This window comes from Cucumis melo, chromosome 1 (assembly GCF_025177605.1).
Source record: "Cucumis melo cultivar AY chromosome 1, USDA_Cmelo_AY_1.0, whole genome shotgun sequence".
NCBI classification, from domain to species: domain Eukaryota; kingdom Viridiplantae; phylum Streptophyta; class Magnoliopsida; order Cucurbitales; family Cucurbitaceae; genus Cucumis; species Cucumis melo.
In genome coordinates, this window is record NC_066857.1 from 11,262,725 (window position 1) to 11,270,982 (window position 8,258).

Sequence of the window (8,258 nt, forward strand, 5' to 3'; positions counted from 1 at the left end):
TTGTAAAGATGTTAGTATTCTATTTCATAGAGTTGATGATGATGGGTAGGGAAAGATGCAACACATGGACTGGACCATGTTGAGGTTGATTGATGACTGAGAGGATTTTTGTAGTTATGACTGGGGTCACATGATATTTACGACCACTTGTTAGAACTTCTTTGTATCTTTTTACTTATTTTGGAATTTTTTTCAAATAGTCGCCTTCTCTAAATTCTTTGAACCAAGACGCCTTTGTGTTACCTCCAAGACCGAATCACACTTTCCGTAACCAAGAAACTATAGTTAGCATTGAATTCTCATATTTAAGAGAAAGTGCATTCAATTGAGGAGATTCGAGCAGAAACAACTTATTAGAAGGTTTATAATTGGAGTCAATTTGACACTACAGGATGGAACCAATATTGAGCTTTGTAATTTATTTTATTTTAAAAAAATGTACCTTATATTTTTTGTTTTTATTATTGGACTCATATATGTTTATTTGGGCTTTGGTTCCTTTGAGTTAGAGGTAGAATGAATTTTTAATTAGAGTTTAAAATAGGGTAACAAAATACACACATAAGTCTTTTTTTTTTTTTTTAGTTTGATATTTAGGGTACTTTCTAATGATGATAGAAGTTCTCTAGTAGATGATAGAGCCTTATCACCTACTTTTGCAATTCTTGATTCAAAGTTGTATGCCAAGAACATTTAGGTAAGTTTGATCCCCTTGGTTGTGAAGTGTTCGAACTTGAAATGAAAACCTAGTTCTCTTTACTCTTGGTCTTCAATCATAGGGTATCTAAATCTAATCTATTCCCTTGGTTTATTGTCAAATTAATTTGGGGGTTAGACTTTGGTATTAGGTGTTCACCATTGGGTTCTTAATTCTCAAATTCTAGGGTTTTCATATCACAGGAAGTCACTATGTAATACTTGAGCACAAGGTATATGAGTCAATGTTCTTTACCCTATAAGCAGCCAGAACATGTGAACATATGATCTTGTAGTATCCACACCACACATGCAAGTCTTCTCATGCAAATTAACGAGATGATATATATGATCGTCTACTATCTAAAACTTATGGTGATTGACTGGTTGCACTAAGTATCTTTTGGAACTAACATTAAAGAGTTTCATATGTGATTCCCCGTTGTCTGAAAATATAAACTCTCACTTTAAGATAATTACTCTTTGCTCAGAGAACCATTCCTATTTCATACCTTTGAATGTCTTTCAAAACTACATAAATACAGTTAGCAATATTAATGGTTAACCTTGGTATACCTAGGCCTACTTAGACAATTCTAATTTTGTGAGATATCTTTGCACCCCTATATGAAGCGAACTTGTTCTAATAGTAGCGGAAGACAGGTTTTTGGTCATGCTTTTGTTGCTAACACAAATGTTGTTGTTGTTGAACTTCGTGGTCAGGTTAAGGCTGAAATGATCGATACATAGTGTGTTGAAAGTGTTTGGGATGACCGTAGCTATGGATTTTGGTATACTCTTACACCAATTAGATACGAGTACTAGTCCATTAACCATACCAATAGTTGCTTACAACGCCTTCTTATAGACCACGTTTAGAAATCATAATTCTCCTTATCCCCAATCTCAAAGCAAGTGAGTATATTTTCTTATTAGAATTAGCATTTTTATTTAAGGCTTTTTTTTCTCTGTTTAGCATTGATTATTTTTTCTTTAGTATTTTCTCATTTTTATATGCTATTTAATATTATATTTTTCTCCATATTTGTTTATTTTTCTTCTTCTTATTTCCCCATTTTTCTTCACTTATAATCATTTTTGTATTATCTTATTTCTATACTGTTCTTTGTCTTTTAATAAATTCATTCGTTTATGTAAATTGGTTCATATCTTGTTTATCCTTTTCTTTTTTACTCATTATTTGTTCTTACTTTCTTCTTTCTTTACTAATTTTATTTTATATTTTATTTTACTTATAGATTATTGTTTATTTTACATTTTTATCGTTGTACATATGCTTTTTTAAATGTTTGTGTTTGCTTGGTGGTCTATTTAATATATTCTTGCTAATAGTTGTCAATTTTTTTTTTTAATATTTTCAATTAATTTTCTTCTAAAAAACTATTTGACGAAGAAATCTAGAAAATTTTGGAGTCCGATTTTCTAAAACTCTTGAGGTTAGGAAATCGATTTTTTGGAAGTCCGAGATCAATCTCCATTATATTTTTCTTAAATTCTCAATATACTATATATTTTATGTTTAATTTATTATGATGCTTATTTACTCTTGGTTTTCTTATCTAATTTTTCTATTAAGCCAAATTTTGATTTATATTTAAAATTTATAAATCTTTTTAATTAAAATTCTATTTTAAAATCCTTCTAATTAAAATTTTTCTGTGTTTTGAAAATCCTTCACAAAACTTTTTTTTTACAAAAAAACATTTAGAATTTTTTTTTCTCTAAAAGTTACATTTTTTTATGTTTTTCTCAAACATTCAAAATTTAATCTATGATTTCATAAGGTTTCCTAATCGATCTTTTCTAATAATTTATACTATTTTCCTTAAAAAAATTATTTTAGAAAATTTGGAACTTTGATTTCCTGGAATTCTCGAGCTGAGATCACATCTTTGAGATTTAGAGGTTTAATCTTAAGAAAAAATAGTTTTAATTAATGTTTTATTTTTATTAGGAGACTATTTCTCACTTTCTTGAGGTGAAATTTTTTTCTTCAATATAGTCTGATTGATGGAATGCTCTCTACTTATTTGATGAGAATATTGCTTCAAATAATGGAGTAATAAGGGGTAAAATATGACATTAATTTTAAAATTAAATAATTTAAAGTATATTTTCAATTCAAGATTTGAAAATTGGCTACCGTTTTCTAAACGAGTGTTGTGGGGTGTTAACAGCTTCCTCATATATAAATAACTTTCGAACTCAGCTCTAGTTTTTGCATACCATTTTTTTATGATTTTGTTTGAAAAATTGTGCACTTCATTTCGGTGTCCAATCACACAGTAAAATGGATTAGTGGCAACTCATATTATTTTTCCTTATAAAATGATCTTTCTTTTTTAAGCGTAAAGTTTTAGGAGTAGGTGTGCTAGAAATAAGTTTAAGTTTAACTTTGGGCGTTTTGACACCTCGTTAGAGGTGTTGGAGCTTTCCAAGTCGTGTTCGTGCCCAGAACGCAAGGGAGGAACGTGTTCTAGGTGGGGGCGTGACAAACAAGGTCTATTGATTTTTGCCCTATAAGTCTTAACAATGTGGTTTACAATATTATTGTTAAGGGCTTAAAACCGATTAAAATTTGTGTTGTCTAAGCTGATTTCTGAACCCCAAAGTGCTTTCTTTGGGATAATGTCCAAATTAGTCAGGAATGTATAAATCACATCATGAATAAACGTACAGTTGGGATGGTTTGTTTGCTATCAAGTTAGATATGAACACAACTTATAACAGACTGAGTGGGCGTTTATTCGCTAGTTGATGCTAATAATGGGTTTTTGTTCACATCAGGTTGCGAGGATCGATTACGGACTTTGTAACAACGATGTGATTTTCTATTCTTGTTAATGGTGGTCCTTCTCTAATGAGGTTAATTCACACTGGGGGATTCAACAAGGCGATCCTTTGTCTCCTTATCTTTTTTTCCTTTGTGCAGAAAGTCTCTCTTTGCTTCTCTCTCTTTGCTTCTCTATGTGGCAAATAATAATAAAAATTAGGTGTTAGATTGCAAGAAACAGACCAAGGATCTCTCATCTATTTTTCACTGATGATAGTTTGTTTTTTTGCAAGGTTTCCCCCATTACGTGTGCTCAGATTCGGGATATTATGGCCTCTTATGAGAGGGTCTCAAGCCAAAGTGTTAATTATTGCAAATTTTGCTATGTTGTGTAGTCAAAATTCTCTCATTGAATGCCAACAGTGTTCAAGAGGTAGCTTCAAATTAAGGTGGTGTCGGATCTTAGCAAATATTTGGATCTTCCATATCATCTCTTACTAAATAAGTTTGGGGATCTCCATTTTGTCGCTGAAAAAAGCAACGAGCTTATGCTCAATGGAAGTGCAATTTCTTTTATTGGTGGTAAGGAAGTTTTTTTGAAGTCATTGAACCAAACTCTCCCTACTTATGCTATGTCTTGTCTTAAACTCAAAAATTTTGTTTGGATTGGGGTGACTAAAGCTATGACTCATTTTTGGTGGGGTTCTTCGGATGGGAATAAAGAAATCCATTGGATTAACTGGAAGACCACGTATTTACTGAAGGATTTGAGTGGTATGAGGTTCAGGAATTTTGAAGTTTTCAATCAAGCACTTCTTACTAATCAAGCATGGTGTATCTGTCAATGTCCCTATACTCTATTGGCTTGACTTTTCAAAGGGAAATATTTTTAAGAGAAGGTTTTTCTCAAGACTTTGTTGGGTGCTTGCTTGTATGTGTATATGTTGTGTTCTAAGCTATTGTAGATACGAAATGTGCGCTTTAAGTATGTGACTAGACTAGGGGATTAAGATAGGGTAATGTGATAAAAGGGGTTGAACACCTAATTAAGCATTGCTATGTCTAAGGATGTGTCATATACGTACAAGTTTTCCTATCTCTTTTCTAAGTGTCAATGAAAAGATAGGTTTCTTGGGTAAGCTAGAGTCGAACATAGGAAATCATTGCACTCAAGGTTATAGCATGTAATTTAACTTAATGCGGTGTCTATATAGTATAAGCGTATTCACAATATTATCTATCCTATGTATAACTATACTATGTGTGTGGTGAAACAAGATGGAGGTGGATGTAGTGGTTATGTGTAATATAAACTCGGTTTTTTTAGGCGATATGGATGAAAGAATATCCATGTAATTTAGATGCAATACAAGGGCAATTAGTCAATCAAGACAATACAAATCATTTATTAACTTTGAATTTAAGGCAAGTCTCCTTTCGGTGCCTTTGCCATACTTGCTCACTTTTCGGAATGCAAACACTCAAAGTTACTAATAACTTGTAGAAATACAAGTTATTGTGGCCTTTTAGGTAAAACAATCTTGTCAAAATGCGAGATAAAGGACCAAAACACGTAGCTTTTATTGCAAAATTATAGAGTTAAGAGAATGCAACTTACATAAGTCACTACGCCTGATTAACTATGTTTGTAAGTGTTTTTATACGCAGTATGATGAAAGAAGAAATGAAGTGAATTGTTGAAGAATGTGCCCAACGACTTTGCGATAAGAAGCTACCGACGATTCACATCGTGAGGCGTTCTGACAACAATTCGCATGGTGATTCGCCAAAAGACAAAAGTGGTAGTTGGACTTGATATGACATGATACGACTACTTTCTGCACTGACAATTACAGAGGATAAGGATGGTTGTCCAGCAGAGCATTAATATTTTGCCACCCAAATATGCTGATAAATATCTCCAACTTTACCATGTAAATCCAAGCTGAGGTGGCCCTTATTGGGTTTTATGCCTAAAATTCGTAGGTAGCAAATGAAATCAGTTGACCGTTATTAATAAAGTGTTATTATTATAATTTTAATAAGTGTTATTGATTATATTATTACTTTTATCTTAATAACCTAAATCCAATAAATTAACATCCTAAGCTGTTTGATGAGTCTTGAACAATATGTAGAGACATACAAGAATCAATGTTCGAGATACAATTTAAAGGGTCTATAGTATAAGGATAAAGTTGGGTACCTTATCTTGGTAACCCTATAGATACGACTCGCTTTATATTTGATACAAATACAATGATCTAACATGTTCGTGGAGGTGACATGCAAGTAAGGGTATCCTATGCAATGAGTTTGGATAAGACTGGACCACGAAATAGTAACCACTAGATGTAACTTCGTTAACTAGTTGGGTTTCTATTTAATTAGGATGACCTAGGTAAATCCTAGGTAAGTCCTAAGTATATTATGAACTCCTGTTTGGGAGGGATTGTCCTTTAATTTGTACGGGTAAGAGTGGCTAGATTTTTAACTAAATATGCTTATCATTTTGAGGACAAGAACGAGTGGGTAGCTGGAAGCATAATCACACAAGATGGAATTCACTCATTCCCATCTTTAAGGTAAGTAGATGAATGTTCCCTTAAATGGTGTCTTCAAGACTTGAACAAAGGGCCCTATCCTCTTTGTGGCACGAAAGGGATTTTTGTTTATTGTTTGGACCATAAACATGTTGTTCATTAGAGGAGCATTGATATTTAAGGACTAGAAGTAATCTAGGGGTAAAACAGTAATTTGACCCGCTAGTGTTATGAACACTTGCAAAGGACTAACTTACTATTATTGGTCTAAATCAATGGACACAGAATTACAGTGAGAAGAGTTTAGTTGTGAATCATTGTGTAGTGTACACACAATTTATGAATATTAATTAATATGGTCAAAGAGTTTAGCTAATTAATCACGTATTGTTCTAGCTTCTGATCTATGAGTCAATTAGGTCCACTTCCTAGCTCATAAAGGGTAATGAGGTTTATATATATTGGTTGTAATTTGAAATGTTTAAATTTACTTTGAAAATTAATATAATGTATGACAAGACATTATAATATAAAATTTATATTTTAGTTAAACTTTCTTATATAAATTTAATTTTGGATATGATTGAAAATCGATTTGTGAGAGAATAAAATATTTGAATGAGATCAAATATTAATTTAATGTGAATTAGATTCATATTAATACTATAGGTTAAAATTTAATATATGATACACATTAAAACTAAAGGTTATAAAAGAAGTTTATATTCAAATATGATTCAAATTTAGATTAAATTAAATAAAAGATATTTAATTTACCAATTAATTAATTAGAGAATTAATTAATAGTTTGATTTAATTCAATTTAATTTAATTAATTAAATTAAAACTATAGGTTATGTGAGAGGTACATTTGAATATGATTTAAATGAAATATTAATTAAGAATGAATGAATGAATTATTAATTTAATTTAATTTAAATCAATAACTCCCTTTACTTAAAGAACATTGTCGGTTTTTTCACGTATCCCATATTTTCTTGGGAAATTGCCAAAAAATAGCTTAAAAAAGGAGGGTTAAATGACTTTTGGGATAGTTTTTGAAAATAAAGAGTTTTAGGACAATTTATGTGTGAATGGACAAAAATGTCCTTCATTAAATTTCTCCTTCTCCTTCCCTTTCCCTTTCCCTTCTCTTCCACGTAAAAGCTTTCAACTTTCGCTTTCCCTTCTCTTTCGCGTAGAGTTGTTTCCTTTTCCCTTCTCTTTTGTGTAGAACACCTGAAGTAAAAAAAAAAAAAAAAATCGCTCTGCTCCGATACTTTGCTCTGCTCTAGTGTCGTTCGAAGATACTCCGACCATTCGTCTCTTGCCGTTCGTCGATCCTCTAGTGCATTTCGTCGCTCCTTCTTTTCAAACCATTCAATCAACGTTGAGCGTTTTCTCTTATTTCGGTGAGTTTCATCTCTAACCCATTTTTAATTTATTTGCTGTAAATATTTGGTTTAGGTATTTGTTGCGAGTTTCATCCGTAAATGTCTGGTTTAGGCTATTTTGGAATGGAATTATTTGATGTAAATTAGTTTAGTCAAAGTTTGGTTTAGGTTCTTAGAAAGTTCAATGGGTAGTGAAAAATGAATTGAAGTAAAAGATTTAGTTTGCAAGAGTGCACTTGCAAGGAGTTTCAAGTTGAGCAACTACCATGCTCACATGCCATTGCTGCAGCACGAGATCGCAATATAAATGTTTATAGATTATGTGCTAATTATTACACCAATGAATGTTTGTTGGCAGCATATGCGGAGGCCGTCTACCTAATTGTAAATCAGTCAGCTTGGAAGACAAGCGAAGACTATCTACATATGATTGTTTTACCTCCGAAAGTAGTCAAAAGAGTTGGTCGACCGAAGAAAAAAAGGATTCCAAGTGTTGGTGAAGCTCCGAAATTGCATAAGTGTGGTCGATGTAAAGAAATAGGTCACAACAGATTAACGTGTACCAATACAATTTCATATACTGAGAAATCCAGCATACAAATTTAAAAATTTCTCTACCAATGTACTAATTATTACACTAATTAATGAATGTTGCTTTTCTTTTAGTTTGTTATTTATCTATCTGGATGTGTTTTCTTAATGATGTCTCCAAACATTCTTACTTTATGTGTTTCTAGATAGATGAAGAAGACGAAAATAACAACTGGCTTATTCATTTAGGAACACAAAAAACACAAACGTATTGACACAGATTTTAATTTGTTTAATATA